Genomic DNA, 20901 nt, shown 5'->3' on the forward strand with positions numbered 1-20901 from the left:
TGTTTGTGACGTAGATCGGTGATGGTCTCAAAGGCGGCAATAGCAGCTTACCAACAAGTATGGAGTGAATGAATCATGACGACGACAGCATAGTGCTTTGAGAAGCTTGTCAACACACACATCACAACAAGTGCAAGGCCACGCGAAGGGGGCGCCGCACTCAACGCGCCTCACACTGTTTTCCATAACACTCCTTTGCGATCATGACACGACTCCTCATTCTTCCCCAAAATGCTCTATTCAAAACGTTGAATCACAAAACAATTCTCTCGCCGCCTGAAAATAAGTTTGCATAATCCTCCAAGCGCTCGCTCTCAGAACCTCATCGGAGATAACAGCCCTGTTTTTCTCTGTCCTTTGTGCCGCTACATTAGCCGCGGTGTTGTGTGCACAAACAAGCCGTCGCATAAAGGCGCGAGTGAGTGAGTGAGTGGGCATTAGCTGGAGCACCTATGGGCCACATCACTGTCATCTGCACCGGCTTCAAAGAGCTCCCATCACAATCGCTGTTTACACCAGGGCGGGCCAATTATTCCTGAAGGGAGCGGGAGAGTCGTGATCTACTCCGAGTCACTGCGTGGAGACCAGACAGTGTTTCCACTCAGATGTGACACTTGGGTTGTTTACACATAAGAAACACCGCTCGCTTACTTTACAATGACTACCCGACAGTTTCAAGGGAGACACGCCACGGGAACTCAGTCTTTTAAACATCGATTTGAGATTTGCCCGTAGATTTGACCGTGATATTTGTGTTCATATTTTCAAACTCCGCGCTGTCTGTTGGATTGAAGTGTCCCAGATGATCGTGATGTGTGTAATGAGAGGAAGTGTACTTATCCATCACACAAAATGAGAAAGAAAACACCTTGATGGGCAGGTATCATTAAAGAAGAGTTTGTTGGATCTAGGGGTGTAACGGTACGCTAAAATTGTATTCGGTTCGGTTCACAGTTTTGGAGGGCTCGGTTCGGTTAATTTTTGGTACAAATAAATAAGAACTAACAAAAAATTTCTTTTGAAAAGCTGCCAATACACAATAGAATTTTTGCATAAAATAAATAAAAGCGACCCACTTTGGTGATACTTTAAATAAATTGCACTCTTATAATGAAATACACATTTTGTAACATTTAAAATAAAAATTTAAATTAAATTTAAATCAGTTTGAGCTTTTTCATAAAGTGCTGGTATAACTTTTTGGCTGAAGTGCGGACGTGATGGGATATTGTAGCGAGGCTCAAGACTTTTAATCAAATACTTAAAGCCAGCGCCTTCAACAACTGAATATGAGCGCAAATCCGTAGCGATGAAAACACCTGTACCATGTGTGATTGCTTTTGCCTGATCCGAACTACTGGACAGGGGTTGTTCGAATGCCGACGTTAGCGGTGTTTGCACAAGGCTGCTTTTCTTTAGTTGACGTGGTTTTCACATTCGGATGATGCCATTTTAAGTGGGTTAACATGTTTGATGTGTTCCTGCTGCAAACCCGATCTCCGTGGAACAATGTCGGCACAACTTTGGATTTATCCACTCGTCTGTCCCCGTCATGAGTTTGAACCAGAAAGACAAAGTGTTCCCAAACAGGAGACTGTAGTGATGTGGCAGGGTCTTCAAGCTCTGGCTTCTCTTTCGCTGTTGCCATGATGCCGTTTTTCTCGGCTACTCGTGCAGCTTCAATGTACGTCACTCAATAGCGTCCGTGCGGAAACTCGCGTAGGAACTTTGTTCTGCGGCACTTAATATGACGCTAGTAATGAAAATAATACACCGAAACAGTACGCAAGTGGACAGAACCGAACAGGCCGAACCGAAACGGTTCAATACATCCCCGTGAACCGTTACACCCCTAGTTGGGGGTCTGAAACTCATCTCCTAAACCTGTTGACTGTTTTTAAAAGATGCTTCTTCAAACAGTAGTGCAGGACAAAGTTACTCTGATCTCATAAACCCCTTTGAACACTCTGAACACCTGGTACTTCTGGACACTTCAGCTGCTGAAAATGCAGACTATATCCACACAAAAACACTTATGTTTTCAGAAACTTTCTTTGTTTTTCTACTCGTCACCTGTGGCTTGTGGACGGCAGTGGAGCAAAGAGGAGCGGAGTAAAACCATCATAGATCCATGAGGAAAACTCATTATAAGGTCAGTAGATTATGGATCACAGACACTACTCTGGTCTGTGATGCCATCGTTTAGTAAAAGTTGCGGAGACGTCAGAACAACGGAGCCACGTAAACGGCCTTTTGAGATCTTTCCACTCTGGGACCTCCCTCGTTTGGAAAATGTTCGTTTACAGACCCTCAAAACTCCAGGCTCGTGTGGACGATGCACTGGACTGAAAAATATCTTTGCGTTTGGTCCTCAGCTTGGCTTCGTATGGACAGGGCCGAAGTTTCTGCACAAAATTCACCCTGGAAGACATAGCTGCATTCATTCACCTCATCACCAGCTGTTTCCAATCATCCAATCACAGACCCAGCTCAAGCCGCACCTTCACGTCAGCCAATCACCGCAGCCTTCGTCCCTGCTCCAACCACTCATCGCTCATGATCTCCTACTTAAGCCTGCTGGTCAATCACTCAGCATTTCCCAGCCGTGCTACGACCCTCCTCCGCCCCTTTCTCCGCCCGGCCTCTCCTCGGCGCTGCTCTCCTCCTCTACCACCACCAGTGTCCAGCCTCCGGAGAAGATTCTGGCTATCGTTCATCAACGCCGTGCAACTCTTTCGTACATTAAATCTTCCGCCGGGGTCTGAGCCCCAATCATGATCCGTGGTCGCGCAATAAAACTTTCTGTTTCTGTGAGTCTTTTCAGGTTGAAATGGCAGCAATGGTAGATAATGGATTCCTGGTGGCTCCGTGCTTGATTTATTCAGTTTTATTCTGCAAAACTTACTTCTGACGACCCGGTTGGTAATTGGCAGCAGAACGTTTGATGATTCTGTGTCCCGTCCCAATATTTTTTTGATTTGCTGCATTTGAAGTGCTGCATCTCTCTGACCAGCTCTAACCAATTTGTGACTTTTCAGAGGCTTTTTTTTTCTTCTTCTTCTTCTGTTTTTCCTTCCCATTCACTGTGAAGGGAAGTAGCTGCACAATAATTCTGCACCTGATTCGGATCGTGGACCTGCTTTGACAGTTCGGAGTTTGAAAAGTATGGTCCAAAAAGTGCCAGGTTTAAATGTATACAGTAGTTTTATATTGTTGGGATATAAAGGGGATTTTTGCATCTTAAACGGCGCTTCCTTTATCTAAGATGTCCTCTTTTGTACAAGGTGCATTCGACTTGTGGCTCTGAATAATTGTTTCCTTTAGAAACCCGCACGAACATTGACTTAGCGGAGGCAAAAAGGGGTAAAAAAAAAGAAAAGCTAAATGCTCCTTTTGTGCTCTTAAAAACAGGAGAAGATCGATAAATCCATTCGCAGTCACAGGAAAGATCTTAAGAAGGGCTTACACAGCAATTACAGAAGAAAAGGCGACACGCTTTCATCCTCCCGCCGCCCCCGCTCCCCCACGACAGAGAAAAACAAAACTAAATCAAAGAACCACTTTTAATCAAGTCTGTTCGGTTTGGGAGGATGCGGTGTGTTTGCAGCCATCGTTTTTCCAAATAACTGAAGTTTCATCGATTTGCCTGAAGATGCAGCGAGGACACGGGCACAAGTTTGACTATAGGTGAACATGGCATCCATGGCAGGGCGGCTGCTGTGAGTATGACCCCCCAGCCACCCCCCACTCACTCACCCTCAGGCTCCATCCACACGAAGACAAAACGCGGATCATTTCAGAAACGTGCTCTGGAAACACAGCACCAGCTCGGGTCAGACCGGCCTCTTCTCCTGTCGGTGTGACAGACTGAAAATCAATGCAGCCTCAGCTTTTTTTATTAAGAATAAAGAGCACACTGTATTTAGCGTCATGTTACTGTCACTCATGGTGCTGACCTACAGTGTAACTCTGAACAGAGTCGAGAGGGCGCGATTGATGCGTTAGAATTTGATGAAGGGACAATCTCAGATGGAGGCCAGACCAACGTAGCTCTATGGAAGAGAGGCCGTTTTTTAAAGGTGGTTAACCTGATCATGTTTGGGATTAGGTTCTGAAAGTGGTCAGACTTTAATGAGAAGATAGTTGGACCTTTTTTCTTGAGTGAGTTTTTGTGACAGAGACACGGTATTAGCCATAAACCATTTTGACCGTTACCGTAGTTACCACCTTAGAATTCTTAGCTGACCCTCCGCCTCAAACCATAGGCCCTTTAGAATGTTTTGTCTATTCACAGTGACTGAGTAGGTTGGACTGGAAACCAAAGGAGTTTGACCATTTTCCGCTGGAGTGAAGTGAAGTGAAGCTCATCGCTACGGCAACACCATGACATATACAGCATGACATGGGTGTCATTGACTTGTTTTTATCAGAAGTAATTTTTTTACTCCCCATATATAGGTGATGGTCATATCATTTGAATATCATGAAAAAGTGCATTTACGTCTGTTATTCAACTTAAACTGAAACTAATATATGATAGACTCATTACATGCAAAGTGACATGTGTAGCCTTTATTTGCTATTGATATGATATGGAGTATTAAGGCTCACAGCTTGTAAAAAACCCAGATTCAAAATCTCATAAAATAAGAATATTGTGAAAATGGACTGTAAGCCATAATCATCAAAATGATACTAAATAAAGGCTTGACATATGTCACTTTGCATAATGAGTCTATATCATATATTAGTTTCACATTTTAAGTTGAATTACAGAAATAAATGCACTTTTTCATGATATTCTAATTATATGACGAGCATCTGTAAACGTTTGTGTAATTCTATAGGGCCAATTTTGCGCCAAATTAACATTTTTACACATCAGGGCAAATGGGTTTCCACTTTTGATACTCTCACTATAGTTGCTTCCCCTCTCACCACCTTACCCCCCGCTTTACGAGCTGCCTGTAATTACATAAGGTGAGGTGCAGCCTGGGGCCATGGATTTTGGACGCTCTTGTTGTCCAATAGGACAGGAGCCAGGCGAGTGTTAAACGAGCGAAGATTCAGTGGAGCAGGAGAGGAGCTCAGAGGAAGAGGAGGCGGTCAGAAGGCGTCCGGACACCTCCGCTCCAGTGCGCCATTACGCTCACAGTTTACATCTGCTTGAGTTACCTTTGAACAAGTTCTCAAGCTTTCATCACTGCTGTTCACGTGTAAGAGGCTTTGTCAGCAACAACGGATCCAACAATGCTTTTACACAAGCTTTAGATTATGTTCACTTCAAAGGTATTATGTAAATCTGATCACTATTTACAGAAGGCTCCACCAAGTGGACAGTGCTGGGAAAAAGGAAACTGACACATTGAAAACTTGGATTCAGACTTGACTTGACCCAGTCATACGCAGGGCCGTAGCCAGGATTTGAGAAATAAAGAGGTCCACATCTTATCTTTCGCGGAGGGTGCGGGAACCCTCCCTCAGGAAATGTTGAACTGAACAGATGCCATATAGTGAAATCTGGTTCATATAAGGTGACCAGATGTCTTATTAAATAGTGTTTTTACACATCGATACAAATCAGAAAACAGGCTCCATTATGATAATCAGAGGACCAATAATGAATGAGGAAATAAAGCATCTTATTTCAAAGTGAATTGAAATTTGTTATTTTTTCCTCAATTTAAATCCAAAAATACTTGTTCCGCTGGCAGATTATATTTTTTTTACTTATCAACTGATATTAAGAGCACATTTTTTTCTTACTCCCAAAAAATTGTACCTATTTGTAGAAGACTTATAAAGAGGAGTATTACTTTTATGTTTTTATTATATATATTATATATATATTTACTTTGGGGCCCCCTCAGTCCCTCTGCTGCCTGTGTTTGCTCCGCCCCTGCTCCCGTAGCATCTGTGACCAGAGGACACAGGCTTCAGACAGCGCTGAAGCTAAAACCTTTATCAGGACTCATGACTTTCTGTTTTTCCTGCTCTTATTATCTTCTTGAGAGGAAACACGGAAGGGAAAGAGCCACATGGCGGCGCTTTGATTGGCTACTTTTCGCTCTTTTTTTCTGGATATTAAACTGTGGAAGGTCCAACATGCTGGGAAAGAGGATGAACCTGCTGCTTCCTTCACTGTGAATTGTTTGCACAGGTCAGATCGACACAAAGAGCCTCGGGAGTTCATACATCAAGCTTAGTTTAAGTCATAGATCAAAGTTTCCATGTCTGTTTTTGCTTAAACCTACGCAGCTTGATGGTTGATGTCCAAAACAACCCAACAAAACAGAAATGACACAACAGGAACGCTTCTCCAGACAGGTGTGAGCTGAAGCACGGGCCAAACGCACACCCACTTTTCTAGTTATCAACAGAAAAACAACTCACACAGTGTATAAAGTGAATTTTCTTTACTGCAGAGACAGATTTCCCCCATGGAATGCCCGCGCCGTCTTGCTGACAAAGACGCCGCTTTTAATTGAAGCATCCACACTTGTTCCAATCGACGGTCAGCATGATCCGGGCGCCATCTGCTCCGGGAGATTAGGGGCCAAATCCCACATCACAGCGACCCACGAGAGCGGGGGGGGGGCGGACGGACAGTCAGGCTATATGCTAACAACCGTAAGCCAGCCGCGGTTTGGGCAAAAGGATCCGGGCATGAAAACAAGGAAGTGTCTGTTTCATCCACACACAGACGGTTGATCCCAGCGGTCTGTCTCTCTGTGTGTGTGTCGTGTCCAGTTGGTGGCCGGTCTCACCCACTTCTGGTGTGGGAGTCTCTGACCTGCTCGAACTGGGGGGCAGGGGCCAGGTTTCTGTTAGCAGGAAACCCACGCACAGGTATCCACAAGTGGCCTTCGAAATTGGCATCATCCATTTAGTTCACGACTTTGCTCCGGTGACGCAGGTAGTGTTTTTTTGGGACATGTTTCAAAAGCGTGACCTTATCTGTGAACACTCCGACACAGCAAAAAGAATATTTCACCTTCATTTGACGAGGTTAAGCACTTGGAATAGGAAATACACTAATTACACCTAAAATAAGACTAAACTTGATATTAAAAATGAGATGGTACAATGCAGGATGTGGGAACGTCCTTATTTGAGAAGCGTGAGGTGATGTTCCTGGGGAGGGCCCAATGCAAGGGGCTGATGGGGGGCTTGCGTCATTGAGGGAGCAGCACTTTTGCCGTAGAGACGTATTTTTCCAACGTCCACTCTGTCATCGCTTCATGTGTAAATGCTGATGTTAAAATACTACTAAAAATCCTTTTGATTGTCTAAAATGGCTGAAATCAGTTACTACAAATCATCAGAGGGGGGAGTAAGTCACTGAATGCAAGTCCCAAGCAAGTCCAAGTCAATCGGTCTTGGGTCGAGTCCAGTCGAGTCAAGTCTTTCTATAGCCGGCAAGACGCAAACGTCAGCATTAAGCCTAATTCTTCTTTTCAAAATGTGTTTTATCTACTTTATGTGCTTTCTCAAGATTTTGCGATTTTTAAAATTTAGGCTAAAATGAAACTTTTTTTAATCTAATGGATTTGGATTTAAAGTCTAATTAATATTGAAACATACATATACATATTTTAAATATTTATATTTTAAATGCTCCAGTCTATGTACAAAATTACTGGGACAGCATTTTAAGGGGGGGGGGGGCGACTTAAAGTTAGCGACTAGTTTTTCTGTCCCAGCCCCTGTATACTCGGATTCGCCCCTGATCAAAGTAGATTCTGCACAGCCTTCAGTCCCGCTGTAACTTTCGTGAAAACGCCGGCTGGTTTTATGCAATGAATCCTGATCTTTCAACAGTTTCACTCAAATAAATAATAACTATAAAGTCACAGCGAGTCACTGAGAGTCATTGGCCTCAACTCCAAGTTAAGTCTCAAGTCACAAACAGCAAGTCCCAAGTCAAGTCTTTTTGGAGCTTTGGTAAGCTCTCAATTCACAAAAATTGCGGCTCGAGCCTCCCACCTATATAAATCAGATCGGTTTGTGATTAAAAAAGACTAAAACTTTGATTCAAATGAAAATTAAGTCAAAACTACAATTTTGTTTACATGCATATTTATATTTGCTCTGTATTTTTCTGCTACAGGTTTTTCACCAGCTACAGTGCACAGTTTCAATAAAGAACCTAAACGGTAAAAAGAGACTGTTCATTGAAGTAGAATCCAGTTGGCACCACCCTTCACATAGAAAGGAAACCTTTTCAAGTTGGATGCTGCAGATAAACTTGACAATGTGTGACAGGCAAAATATATGTTTCTTTTTTTCTTCAAAAAAAGAAAGTTTCCATGGCCCGGCCTGTACATCTTATTTACTTGAAATAGCTCAGTCAGTGCAGATACATGGGCGAAGGGAAAGTGGGATCTCTTGTCTAGTCTGACTAGAGCCTGATTGCCCACATCAATGTAAACCTGGAGGTTCCATTGGGAGGGCCCCTGAGCCCATCAGTGACCTGCCTGGGCTGATAGTGGTCAGATTAGAGCAAAGTAACTGTGCAGGCTGACCCTGCCCTGGAAACTAAAGCTGTGGTTCCACATAACACGCTTGTCACGTATCTGCTCTATCCAGTACAGGCGAACCTTTCCACTACACACAAGGCCCGCAATGTTGTGGGCGGCACACCCACTGATGCACACAAACAACAACAGGAAGCAACACCAGGACGGCCTGAACAGTTTCATGAGCCACAAAGAGGACAGATGTGGACAAATACTGCCTTTTAGTGGAGTTTATGGAATTATCCCGAGGTGCCAAGGCACATAGTAGAGGAAGGAAGCAGCTAAAAGACAACTATGAAGGTAAGATATGACCGAGCACATTTTCTCCAGTTCGGGTTTACCCAAACCTAAACACATCTTGCCTTTAGAGTTTACAACTCTCATTAAACACCTCATTTGAAAGCTAAGACCTACAAAACTGATGACATTTTTGTCACATTTTTTAAGCATTTTGCCATGTTTTATACACTTTTTGTCACTCTTTTGTGGCTTTCTTGTTGATCTTTTTGTTCCTTTTTCATCACTCTTTAGCCGTGTGTTTGTTTGTTTGTTTTTGTTGTTTTTCCCGCGTTTTTGTCACGTTTTGGAAGTGTTTTTTTTATTTTTATTGCTTTTATCGTTGCTTTTTCATCATTGCTCCTCTGCTTCTCCCAGAGGACACTGGGATGGGTGGCTGCCATGTAGACTGGAATAAGGTTTGATCGGAGTAGAACATTCAGCCCAGTCTGACTAGACTAGAGTGAGGAAGTGCTTAGCTTTCAAATGGAGGATGCTCACATGTAGTCAAACTTATGTCCTGTACCTTTTCCCTGAAATAATAAAACTGCTTATTGCGTAGAATTGGAATTTGCACCGAATCCACCAGCTCCTCTGACTCTCTCCGCGCTCCCGCTATAACCGACAAAAACCTTCTCCATCCTCCTTGTTCTTCCTCTGCGTCGGCTTCTCTTCACAAATTAAAGTGAATGATTCATAACCGGTGTCATCTGCCTCAACGCAAAAAAAAAGAAAGAAAAAAAAAGTTTCCTCAGCAAAAGTGTGAGGCGGTTTATGGTTTATTCATAATCAGCTCCCTCCTCTCCTTCCACCCAGCACCGGACTGCGAGAGTGAAAAAAGAAAAGGGTGACGGCTCTCGGACAGCTCTGCGAGTCCAGCTCTCTCTCTCTGCTCCCTGTCAGCATCGGAAATGGCACACCGCTCGCTTCTCTTCTCTTCTCTCTCTGGCTGGTGACATTAGGCCATTTTTCCCCCTCGCCCAGCCCTAATTGGTCCTCCGGGAGTGGCTGGCGTGGCGGTGGCGGTGCCGGGCCTGCGTGGTGACTGCGAGGGGAAGGTCAGGAGCATTTGTCAGCGTTTGTACGGACGGCCATGTTGGAGAAGCCGTGGCCCCTAAATTGGGTGACAATAGTTGGATGGATGGCTGTCGTGTGGACGGGAGCCTGTGGACCGATTGTGCCGGTTTGGGTTATAGAGACGGAGTAGTGGCGGCGGTGAGCCAATGGAGGCTCGAGTTAGTCTTCACATTTATGGAATTTATACTTTTGTTTGGTTTCATATTTTAGTCATGGAAAAAAAACACTCAGAGGGCATTTTGAAGATCTTTTATAGTTTGTAATTTTGCCTTGTTTTTGGGGGGTTCACAACTCCAAGCCAGTGACGTGTGGTGAAAACAAGCTTTAAAGGATCAGGCCACAGTTCTTCCATACTGAGATATGTTCTTACCTGAGCTTAGACGAGTTGATGCGTACCTGTCTGGTCGTTGTGCGTGCCCTCAGTCACACACAACGAACCAAAGATGTTGTTAGCATTTGGCCTCTCCCAATGTATTCCTATGGCTCCAAACAAAGTGAAGCTAGAAGCGACCACGCTCTTCCACGGGCACAAAGACCAGACAGGTACGGATCAACTCGTCTAAGCTCAGGTAAGAACATATCTCAGTTGGGAAGAACGGTGGCCTGTTCCTTTAAAGAGGGTTCTCCCACTATATCAGTGAAGTGTGTTGCTTTGTTTTGTTTTGTATAGTACCATGTGTGTCTGTAAGACATGTTTAAGTTTGTGCTCCATACCATCAATAATGAATGAATGAATGAAATATAAATCAGTCTGATATTGATTCAAACATTTTCAAAAGTTCAAATGGCAGAAGCACCAAATCTGGTCTGAATAAATCTTTTTCTCTATAACTGAGATCAAAAGTATTGCAATACATTACTTCTGATATTTTGTCACTGCTCTAATATCATCCACAAATAAATGACATGTTGTTTTCCCCCATCTCCATATTTCTAATCCTCACCTAATTACGTAGAAATCACCCTCAAAAACGGTTGTTTTAGCGTCATGCCTGAGCTGTACTGCTCCAACGTCAACGTCCGCAAACTGTGTGATATACATGCGTTTCCAATGACATCACGCATTGTTCCGGCGGCCATTTTGAATACCGAAATAGCATTATGCAGTACTCCAACATGTAACAATATCTCTACTGAGGGTGAAAATAAAAGACAACTGATTGACAGCGGCATTTTTTTTAAACCCGTAATCATTGCTCAAGAAGGTTAAAACAGTTAAAACAGTTAAAACACGGCCTCAGAGACGCACGTTTGTGTGAAATAACCAGCAAAGGTTTCAGACGTCTGTCGAGCTACAGGAGGATTTACTAAAGAGACTAAATGAACACATCAAAGAGAAAACAGTGATTTTTACAGTTTGTCATGTCAACAGAGTCTCAGGCTGAGTCACTGTTTAAGCTGCTCAAGATAATAGCATGCTACCGGTTAGCAAATGTCAACCATTGACAGTTGATTCAGTCAACCGTCAATGGCTTCAACATGATAAACACATGTGTGGCTCACGTCTATGAACGCTGAGGAAATACTACAGTAACAGAGCTGAGCTGTTGTAGCTAAATGCTAACCGGTAGCATGCTAACATCTTAAAATCTGACTCACTGGTTTCTTCACATAAACGTGCGTCTCTGGGGCCGTTTTTACTGTTATCTTCTCGAGTACATAAAGTTGTCTTTCTTTTATATCCTGGGTAGAGATATTGTTACATGCTGTAATACTGTATAATTCTACTTTGGTATTCAAAATGGCCGCCATAACAACAAAAGTCACATGACTGAAAGGCATGTATATATTTAAACCACTCCAGGTCCCGGGGTGGATGGGAAAAGTGTTATATACACGATATTGTAATAAAGTGGCACCTCAGTCCCCACCCGCTGCTCTGACATACAGTAACTGTCGGCTTGTATCCGTGTGACCCATTTGTAACAAGTCGATACACGCGCCCCCCGATGACCTCGGCCCGTCGCCATCACCGCTGCCACTGTGACATTTTCCATTCAGCCGGAGTGTGTGTGTGTGGCTTTTTTTTTTATAGAGCATCGAGTCCAGAACGGTGGAACATTTAAGGCCGTTTTCTTCCCCAGGGCTTTGAATGCAGCGCAGACTCAGACAGGCTGACAGCACCCACAGACCCCAGTGACCTCAAACGTCTCGGCCCGCCCTGCACACGGGACACAGGCTTTCAGACCGGCATGAAGGGGAACGCTTCACAGAGACATTTCAGATAAAGGCTTAGAGATAACGTCCATGTGCATACGTGATCCTCCCATGGAAGGATTAAACTGGTTACTCTTCTAAAATAATAAAAAACACACCCTCTGGTTCTATGGAGGGCAACAGTAACGCAGAGGACATGTCCAGGTGCAGCACAAGGGGAAACTAGGATATTCAAGGAGAGACACTGCAGGTGAATAGGGGAAAATGAATGTAGAGAAATCAAGTGTAAGCTATTTAGAAAAAGCTAATTAAAAGTGTTTTTGGGTTCAAAGCCCCATAAAATCAGTCTGGGAATTACATATGAAAGACCAACTAAAGGCCAAACCAAGATTTTAGAGCATTGTCTGCTGCATCTTTTGTCATTTTAGTGTAAACAAGTATATTTTATGGTGTCATATGCGTTATTCTGTACTACATTGTTTATTTGTATCTTGTATCTTATGTGTGATATTCTTATCTACCTTTTATCAACATTAGTATTGCATAGGTTGTTATTCTGTGGGTATATGATTTTTTCATGTAGATGCATCTCCTGTGTGGACTAAAATATCTTAAAAATACTTCTAAATGTTTGTATCATGTGGTTTGTTCACGTGACAAATAACGTCACATGATTTATGTGTCTTATTGATGAAGATCCTGCTGTGGGATGAAACACGTCCCTCTTGAATACAGGACTTTTATTTGACCTTCGCCCTCTCTACACATGTTTTGTCAGGGCTTCTCGTTTCTTCTCTTAACACCGTTGATGTTTTTACTACTTGTATTCATTATTATTATTTTTAACCCAAAGGAAATGACCATATTTGGATTATAGCGTCATCTCGGTCGCCTTCCACAGGACACATATATTGTGAATGAATGCACGTGGAATAACAGCTTTCATGGCATGATGTTACAGTGACTTCCTGGAAATCTCCGTCTCACGACAGAACGTCATCAAAGAAACATCGTAAAGGGTAAATTTGGTCTATTTCTGACTCTGACATGAAAACTAAGATGTTCAGGGACAAAACAAGCTACAAATCTCCACATTGACGGCGTGAAAATCGATGTTTTCACCTGCACTGTCTCGCCTTAAAAGCAAATTGGGCAAAAGGTAAGGTAATAATGTCATATAAAATAACGGCGTGAGAACAGAAGTGATCCTTGTTCGAAACCCATGACTAAAGCTGTGCCGCTGACCACTGCACGTCCTTGTTCATGTGGATATGCATCAACGTGCTGCTGATGTGCCTCTGAGCCAGGCGCTTCCTAATACGCCTCTAATTCAGCGTAATGCGCCTTTTGGCGGGGACGGCGGAGGTCACCCGCTCAGTGACACGGATGATGTCAGCTCCAGATAATACTTTGCTCACAACGGCATCAAACCCAAGGATTCATTATTAGGATTGATATGTGAATACGGGTATGCAGATGAGCTTCCCGTTTAGAGCGGATTTACACTGAAGAAGTAATTGATGAACACTGACCAAATGTCACCGGAATTAAAAACTAATATGTGCTGATCCCCAAATCCCCATTGTTTTGTCAATGACATGTGATGTAAAACAGGAGCTCACCATTAATCTCTGTGGTTGAATGTTTGCACTCAGGCTGCAGGGATTCAGGTGGAATGTCCTCTGAAAACAACTAAGTGCCTCCTTTGGGGTTCACTGGGAAACACTGACTCTGGTCAAAAGTCCATTTTCACTAAGCCGGCAGCTCACAAAATGCATTATGTCAATTTGCATAAATGAGCACATTTCAAACTTCTTCTCATGACAGCTCCGGTTACTAAAACGCTGCTAAAAGGTCCAGAGTCAGAGTCCTGGTTTAAAGCCGAGTTACAGTTTGGACGATCACAGTCACTTTAACATATGGCTTTATGCTGAAGAACATAGCACACAGTGACACAGATGCTAGGGCGGGGAGACTCTTACTACAATGACCAAGTATCAGTTACCAACGGCCGCTGGCTGCTCTGCTTTGTGACGACGACACTAGAGGCCGCCATTGCTGTAGTACCTCCTTAGAGCCGCTGGACCCCCATTGGAATGCATTGCGCTTTAGACACATGAAAAACAACTTTAAAGGCTGGTTTCTAATTTTCTTAAACTTTCTACAGCTGGATAATCTTCCTGATAACGCTGGGTGAGTCACAAACCAGGCTGTACTAATGAGGGTCGGACTGTTAGCATTGGAGCAGCGCGTCTACACGTCACGTAAGGGCCGAGTCTACAGTGAAGGTCCCGCCCTTATGCCCTTTTTAGGAACAGGCTTCGTCAGAGCTGGAGAGGAGGAGGATGATTTCCTCCTCGAGTGTAGTCATTGTGGTAAACTTTGTTGCATTTCTTAAAGCAGAACTAAGTAACTTTTGCCCCAGTGGCCATAAGCGCCACTGCAGGTATCGTAGCTCATTAATTGTCCGTCAGAGTAAACGCTGAGAAAAGACAAAGGGAGAGAGGGATATTGTACATTGTGCCACATCCCATTTACACAATGGAGATTTTTTTTTTTTGCTCAAACTTGGCTGTAAATACTGCTAAAGTGGCGCTAGCCCGCAGTTAGCATTGCCCATTAGCCTGTTAGCTTCTTGTGATCGTGATAAAAATAACAACGTTTTGCAATGTTCATCAACAAACCGAAAGCTCTAGATAGAATCCAGTCAGGACTTATTTGTACCATGTCATTAATCTCAAAAATGCGAGACAAAAGTGATTTTGTCGACAACTGAGAGCAGTGAGGGCTTTAACTCTTCAATCAATATCAAATGGCATCTGTTGTATAAACTTTGGACAGCACACGTAGCTAGCGTTAGCAAGTAGCATGAAGCTAACATTAGCCTCCTGTTTAGCAATGTTGTTGTTTTTTTGTATAGAGTATCGCTAAGCATCATGGGCTTTGGAGCAATAATAAACTAATGGAAATGTTATAAGGTAAAATACTGGAGTTATTGTTCGCATTGTTTTAGCTAATGTTAGTTAAGACCATATAAGGACAGAGATGCCGTCTGTATCTACTGTATACTGCACCCACTGTATAAGTTTTCTCTGATTGGTTTATAAGCTTTTCAATCACGGCCAACAGGAATCCGAAGAAAATGTATATATTCAGGCCGGCCAGGCGAGGAGATCTTAATTTTTTGTATTGTTCAGACACTTTCTAGCTTTTTATTCTTGGATCTACAAGCTAATTACAGACAGTAATTATTCGTTAAGGATTCCTCTCGAGTTTTACTTTTGCATCAAACTTCAGTTAGAATCTCACTGACTCCGAGCAGAGCCTATTTTTTTTTCATTCCCAACGTCCAGGAAAGTTTGCCGCCTTGCTTTTAGGTTTTCTTTTATTTAGAAACTTTGTTGTCTTCTCTCCCGCTCGCTCCAATATTCCGTTTGATTCCGTGTCCGGGGGCGCGCAGTCAGTGGGGTCCCGCGCTGTTTGGGTCGGGCCCGGGGTGAGGAGTCTTTGAAAACAATGGCGGCTGTGCGCTGAGCGGAATAATGAAGCGGGGTGGTGTGGGGGGGTCTCCTGGTGTTTGTTATAGCAGGCTTCGGGAGTGGTGCTTGTCTGGACACTGGGAAGGGAGGTCACGCACAGAGGAGGACGGGGGTTTTGTACACACAGTATAACACTGACCGTAAGGCTCTCAACTGGTGTGACGTCTGGACCCACAATCACCCTGGGAGGATGAGCCGCGACCCAAATACCACTCAGCCTTGTAAAACAGAATGTCAAATATTGTCTTTTCCTCCAAAAAAAGCTGAAATTACGATCAAAACAACCTAATAATAAAAAACAAACTCCAGCAGTGTTTCTATACGTTTCCTGAACATTGCTTTTATGCCGTCTCCTTGTGTTTTTGTCTGATCAACATGATGTTTTTTGTTCATTTCATGCACAGGTTAGTGGTTTAAGAGTTAAAACAAAGGATTAGTGATTTGACTGTTATGTATAACCAAACCCAAAGCATTTTCTTAATCTCAACCTTAACTGTTTTGCCGTTTTTATAAACTTGGGCATTTTCCAACTCCTGTCTCTAACCTGAGCCAGATCCAACACATGTGACGGTAAAATAGCCAGGAACCGTTCGACTGCATCGTAGACACTTCGTTAAAGAAATGTTTTCTGGGAAACACATTTTGGGTTCAGACCCGCCAAACCATTGGGCGACTGATCTCCATGACTACTATCTACTAACTGGAGGTTTTATCAACACATACAACACTTATTTCATCTCCGAACTCTTTACAAACAAAGCTCAACTTGCCCTCCATGCCACGCAGCTTGCTACCCCTCGCTCGTGATATATTGGCTGGTCAATATATCGTCAATATCTGCCGATATCTCTGGAACCGAAAGTAACTTCCCAAGAGACTTCTCGATCTTCCTCAGGGGAGGGGAGTCATTCTACGGTGAACATCGGTCACCAGTTTGTTCACCTTTTTGTCCAACTTTTTCCTCGTTAACATTGCGCTGCCTTACATTATCGGACCCCAAAAATCCAGATCGGTCGGCCTTGCTTGCAACCCTGATGCTGTTGATGTTTCTGCACAATTCGGGTTCTCTTCCTTCGACAGTTCTCCTCTCTTTGTGTTCTCCATGCTGAGTATGGCAGTGTGATTTTGACTTTGACCTGTTACTGACCACAGGTGAGTTTAAACCAGCATCACGTGCTTGAAACAAAGTTAATCACACACAGTTTTGAAAGGGTGGTCCATGTTTTGAGTTCTGTGTGAAATGATGTTGAATTTGCCTTTTCCCCTCTGCTAAAACAAGCAGATTCATACAAAAACATGTGGAATTGCACTAACTTTCTGGGAGAATTACTTAATTTAATGAAACAATGTCCATGACTGTAGTTAAAAGCTCAAAGTTTTGGATGATACGTCCCCTTTAACACCCAAGACAACGGACTGCAGACAAAAAGTCTTCTCGGCTCGTTTGAAGACGGCGGATCGGAGTGACAAGTGCACATGAATAATAAATAGGACGTTTGTTTGTTGGAGGGGGCCGCAGAGGTTTGCGCTCCGGGCCGCGGCCAACCTTTGGAATAAAACGGCGGCGTTCTGGTCATGTATAATCCAGATTCTCTTCCTACATCTGCTCCTCTCGACCCTCCGCCGAGTCCAATTACACCGACGTCCCGAACGCATGCCGAGAACGTGGCGGTAATAAGTGCCACATGCTGCGGCGTGTGTGTACGTGTACGTGTGTGTGTGTGTATGTGTATGTATGTGTATGTTAGCCGCGCTCATCGTGTTCGTCTCCAGACTAAAGAGGGCTGAGATGAAATAGACATGACGGCACTTTAAACCAGCAAACGACCAACACTGGGAGTTATCACCACAGCCATGGCAGTTTGGTATTCAGAGTAAAACAAAAGGCTCCAAGTATCATTAGGTCGGATCGATGTGACGATGAACCGAGAAGCCACAGAAACTTGAAATGCAGGGCTTTCATGTGGTTATATCTGGATACAGCAGCATTTAAACCACAATTACAATCACGTATTCATTCATTAACATTTACATCTTTTACATCCGCGTGTTCTGTGAATTGTTCCCAAGATGACGCTATAAATATTTGGGGCTGTTTTTTCATAAAATTACGGCTGGGTACCATTTTCTCCCCCAAACCACTACTTAAACCAGGGGTGGGCAATTCATTTTCATAAGGGGCCACATGAGGAGCCTGAATTGAGTCGGAGGGCCGCACCAACAATAACACAAACTTATATCGGGATATAAGTATAATATATCGGGAGTGTATCGCCGGGGTCCATGAACAAAAGCTCCAAAATAAAAAAAATGTTTTGATTGGGAAAATACATTGAGGACTTTTTTTCAATAAATCTATAATGATGAGCCTGGCAGGACTGTGGCCTCATAAAAACGGCTTACACTTATTGCACTTTACAAGCCTGTGTCACAAGTCTCTGCTACATTGTAGTCAATATTCATTCACTCCGCACTCCGTGGTAGTAAGCTACTATTGTAGCCACAGCTGCCCAGGGGCAGACTGTCCATATCCCACTTGCAAGTCACACAATGTGTTGTTTATATCCTTATATCTTATTATGCCAGTGCCCTTTGCTGGACACCTGTGGAATTCTTTACTTTTATTCTTATTTAATCTGCCCCCTAGTGGCTGGAGTGAGCATTCTGGTAATAAAAAAAAAAAAATCATAACTCCGCACAGGAATGAGCTAGAGACTTACTTTTTTTTTTGACATGCTTATGAATTTATGCCCTACAAGTTATGGGCCGGACTGAATCATCTCGCGGGCCGGATGTGGCCCGCGGGCCGTACTTTGCCCAGGTCTGACTTAAACGATGCCTGCATTTTGGTACCGGAGCCTTAACAGTACACGTCAAATATCTGTTACATAGTGAGAGCTAAAGCTAAAGCCCATGAGTTTCTTGTTGTCACTGCTTTTGTCTTTGTCTAAGAGCTCTAGTTTCTTATTCAGTCCTGGTTTAGTCCTGGTTTTTAACCAGTTTAGTGGTTTGGTCCTGGCTCAGACGCGGCTCTGCCATCTCTGATAATGACTAAAGTGTTAGTAAGTTATAGCTTTGCTTCGCTCTAAGAAAACATCTGCATTTGGCTGAAGCTGCTCATGAGTTCAGAACACTGTTTCTTGCTCCGGTTTTCAAACAGATGAAAGAGCAGAAGAAAACAGTGCATCAGTCGCCGCGCGCCGCCATCTTTAATGTTTTGGAAGAGGGCGTGGTAGTGACGGGTGACGGCTTCCCTCTCTTGGTGTGTGATTGGACCGATGTGGGTTAAATGGTGAAATGACTGGCTGCGAGCCGCCGCCCAGACGGTTCTTCTTTTGAACAGGAGTGTCTGACAGGCCAGGCAAACTCAAAATTAGGATTTTGTTCCACTCATGCAGCAAATTAGCCGCTTCAGTAGCTAATGTCTAATTCTCAGCCTGATTTATTGAGCTTTGAACACAAAAAAAGAATGTGAAATTTGTTTGTTTTTCCTGATTTTTTCACTTATGATTAGCTTATTCCAAACTAAAGCCTCTGACACTAATATCAATAAAATAAAAGCATACATTTGAACCTGGATTTCGTCGCTGAAAACATGTGTCCTTTTTATGCACGAAATGCCTTATTTTTATGAAAACATAAAGTGACATCACATTGATATCTCTACATTTCATTTCCCCCTATTCATCTGCAGATTAATAACTTCTCACCACAATGAGTTCCAAAAAGTGAAGGGACACACGCGCGTCACACTTTCTTTAAAGCTACAACCTTCACGGTCACAGTGGTCGTAGTGCCAGAAGCAGCAGCAGTAAAAGTACAAGTACTTATAGCGGTGGTGTTGGTGATCATATTTGAATATTTAACCAGATTGTTTCCCCTCCTCATGTTAAGTTAAAAGGGCACTGTGAAAGTTGTTTACCGTCCCCGGCAGCCGATGTTCTCAAACACGGCCCGCACTAATTGGAGCTTTCACCCTTTATTAGGAGCATCCGTCCGGTGTGTTTTGTTAGCTTGATTAGCGACAAACACTGGCTAATGGCGCTAGCGGCTACAGATGTAAAGGCTGTAGCCCAGAAAGGCAGCCAGCGTGAAGAGTGGGTTTTAAGGTCGCCATGCGTTTAAGGAAATCAATGAACTTTGCGTCGTCATCCGGGGGCGGGGAGGGGGTTGGGGGGTGTTGGCGGCTGGACTCGCTCACCCAGCCGGCACTGATCCAGGCGGGGGACGTGTGAAAACCAGGCTGTGGGGAGAGGAGGCGACGGCGTGGGGTAAGGCTCCAGTAGCTAAGGCGCTAAATTGTGGTTACAGATACAGGTCTCAATGTGAGCCTTCCTTTAACTGGTCATCAGCTTCCACTGACCAGATCCATGGCTCTGGAACAGGACACCAATCTTTGGGCTCTGATCATGCTTTTTAATCGGGCAGTTCAATGATTCATCTAACTGATACACTTTTCAATATATGGACACTTTGTTCCACAATCAAGGCAAGGCACAGCAGGTTAAAGCATCCAAAAGGTGATGTTTGTGCTGATTTGACCTTTTAGTGACCGAGCGGCTGAATACGTGGTCAGCATGACACTCCAGGATCATTGTTTGGTAGGTTTTCACTGCTGATGGACCCTCTCACCAGAAAACCGACAAAACAGTTGGTACTGGAGTGTTGTAGAGGCCACAGTGATCGAAAGTAAAGGCACCATGCTTAGGATGACCACACGTCCTCATTTTGGGGCCTAAAAACCGCACAGGAGGGATTTCTTAATGAGAAATGGCCAAAACAAACGTTGACATGACAGACACAGTTCTCAGATGTTTCACACCTTTCCTTTCTGAGCATTTGCGGACAGTGACAGTGGCTGGGTAGTCTTCATCACGTTTTAATCTCCTCTAAGAGGATTTTCCTCTTATTGCTGTCTATCAAACTGTTTTTTTTTATTCCGTTCCAAATGTACATGGATTGAAGCCGCCGTTGCATTGGTGTTGAATCTGAACCGTTGCTAATGACTCCTTGTATGCTTAAGTTTTTTGTGTGGCTAAAACGACATCGATCGTTCACATTAGTCTCCGCTCTTCATAAAACAGACCTTCCTTGTTTACAAAATACGCCGCCTGCATCATATCCGGCTTTTCTCTGATTTGTTCATACGCTTGTCAAGGACATCAGGAATTTGAAGAAATGTGAAGAATAGGAACAGCGTGTATTCTGGCTCGCCAGTCCAAGTCTCTGTTGATCCGAGCCGCACATAAGGGCAAGTGTGTGATCTGTCCTCTCACATGTACTGAAGAACCTAAACATGTGCTCTTGAGAGTAAGTATATAGTGCACAAGAAG

The 20901-nt window shown here is 43.6% G+C and overlaps 1 protein-coding gene across 1 annotated transcript in view; it reads right to left on the minus strand.

Moving 5' to 3' along the window:
- LOC306973237 (cadherin-6-like) overlaps positions 1-20901 on the minus strand; it is a 115429-nt gene that overhangs the window by 62762 nt on the left and 31766 nt on the right. The gene's annotated exons all lie outside the window — the stretch shown is intronic.

The sequence above is a fragment of the Gobius niger genome (assembly GCF_951799975.1).
Source record: "Gobius niger genome assembly, chromosome: 13".
Taxonomy (NCBI): domain Eukaryota; kingdom Metazoa; phylum Chordata; class Actinopteri; order Gobiiformes; family Gobiidae; genus Gobius; species Gobius niger.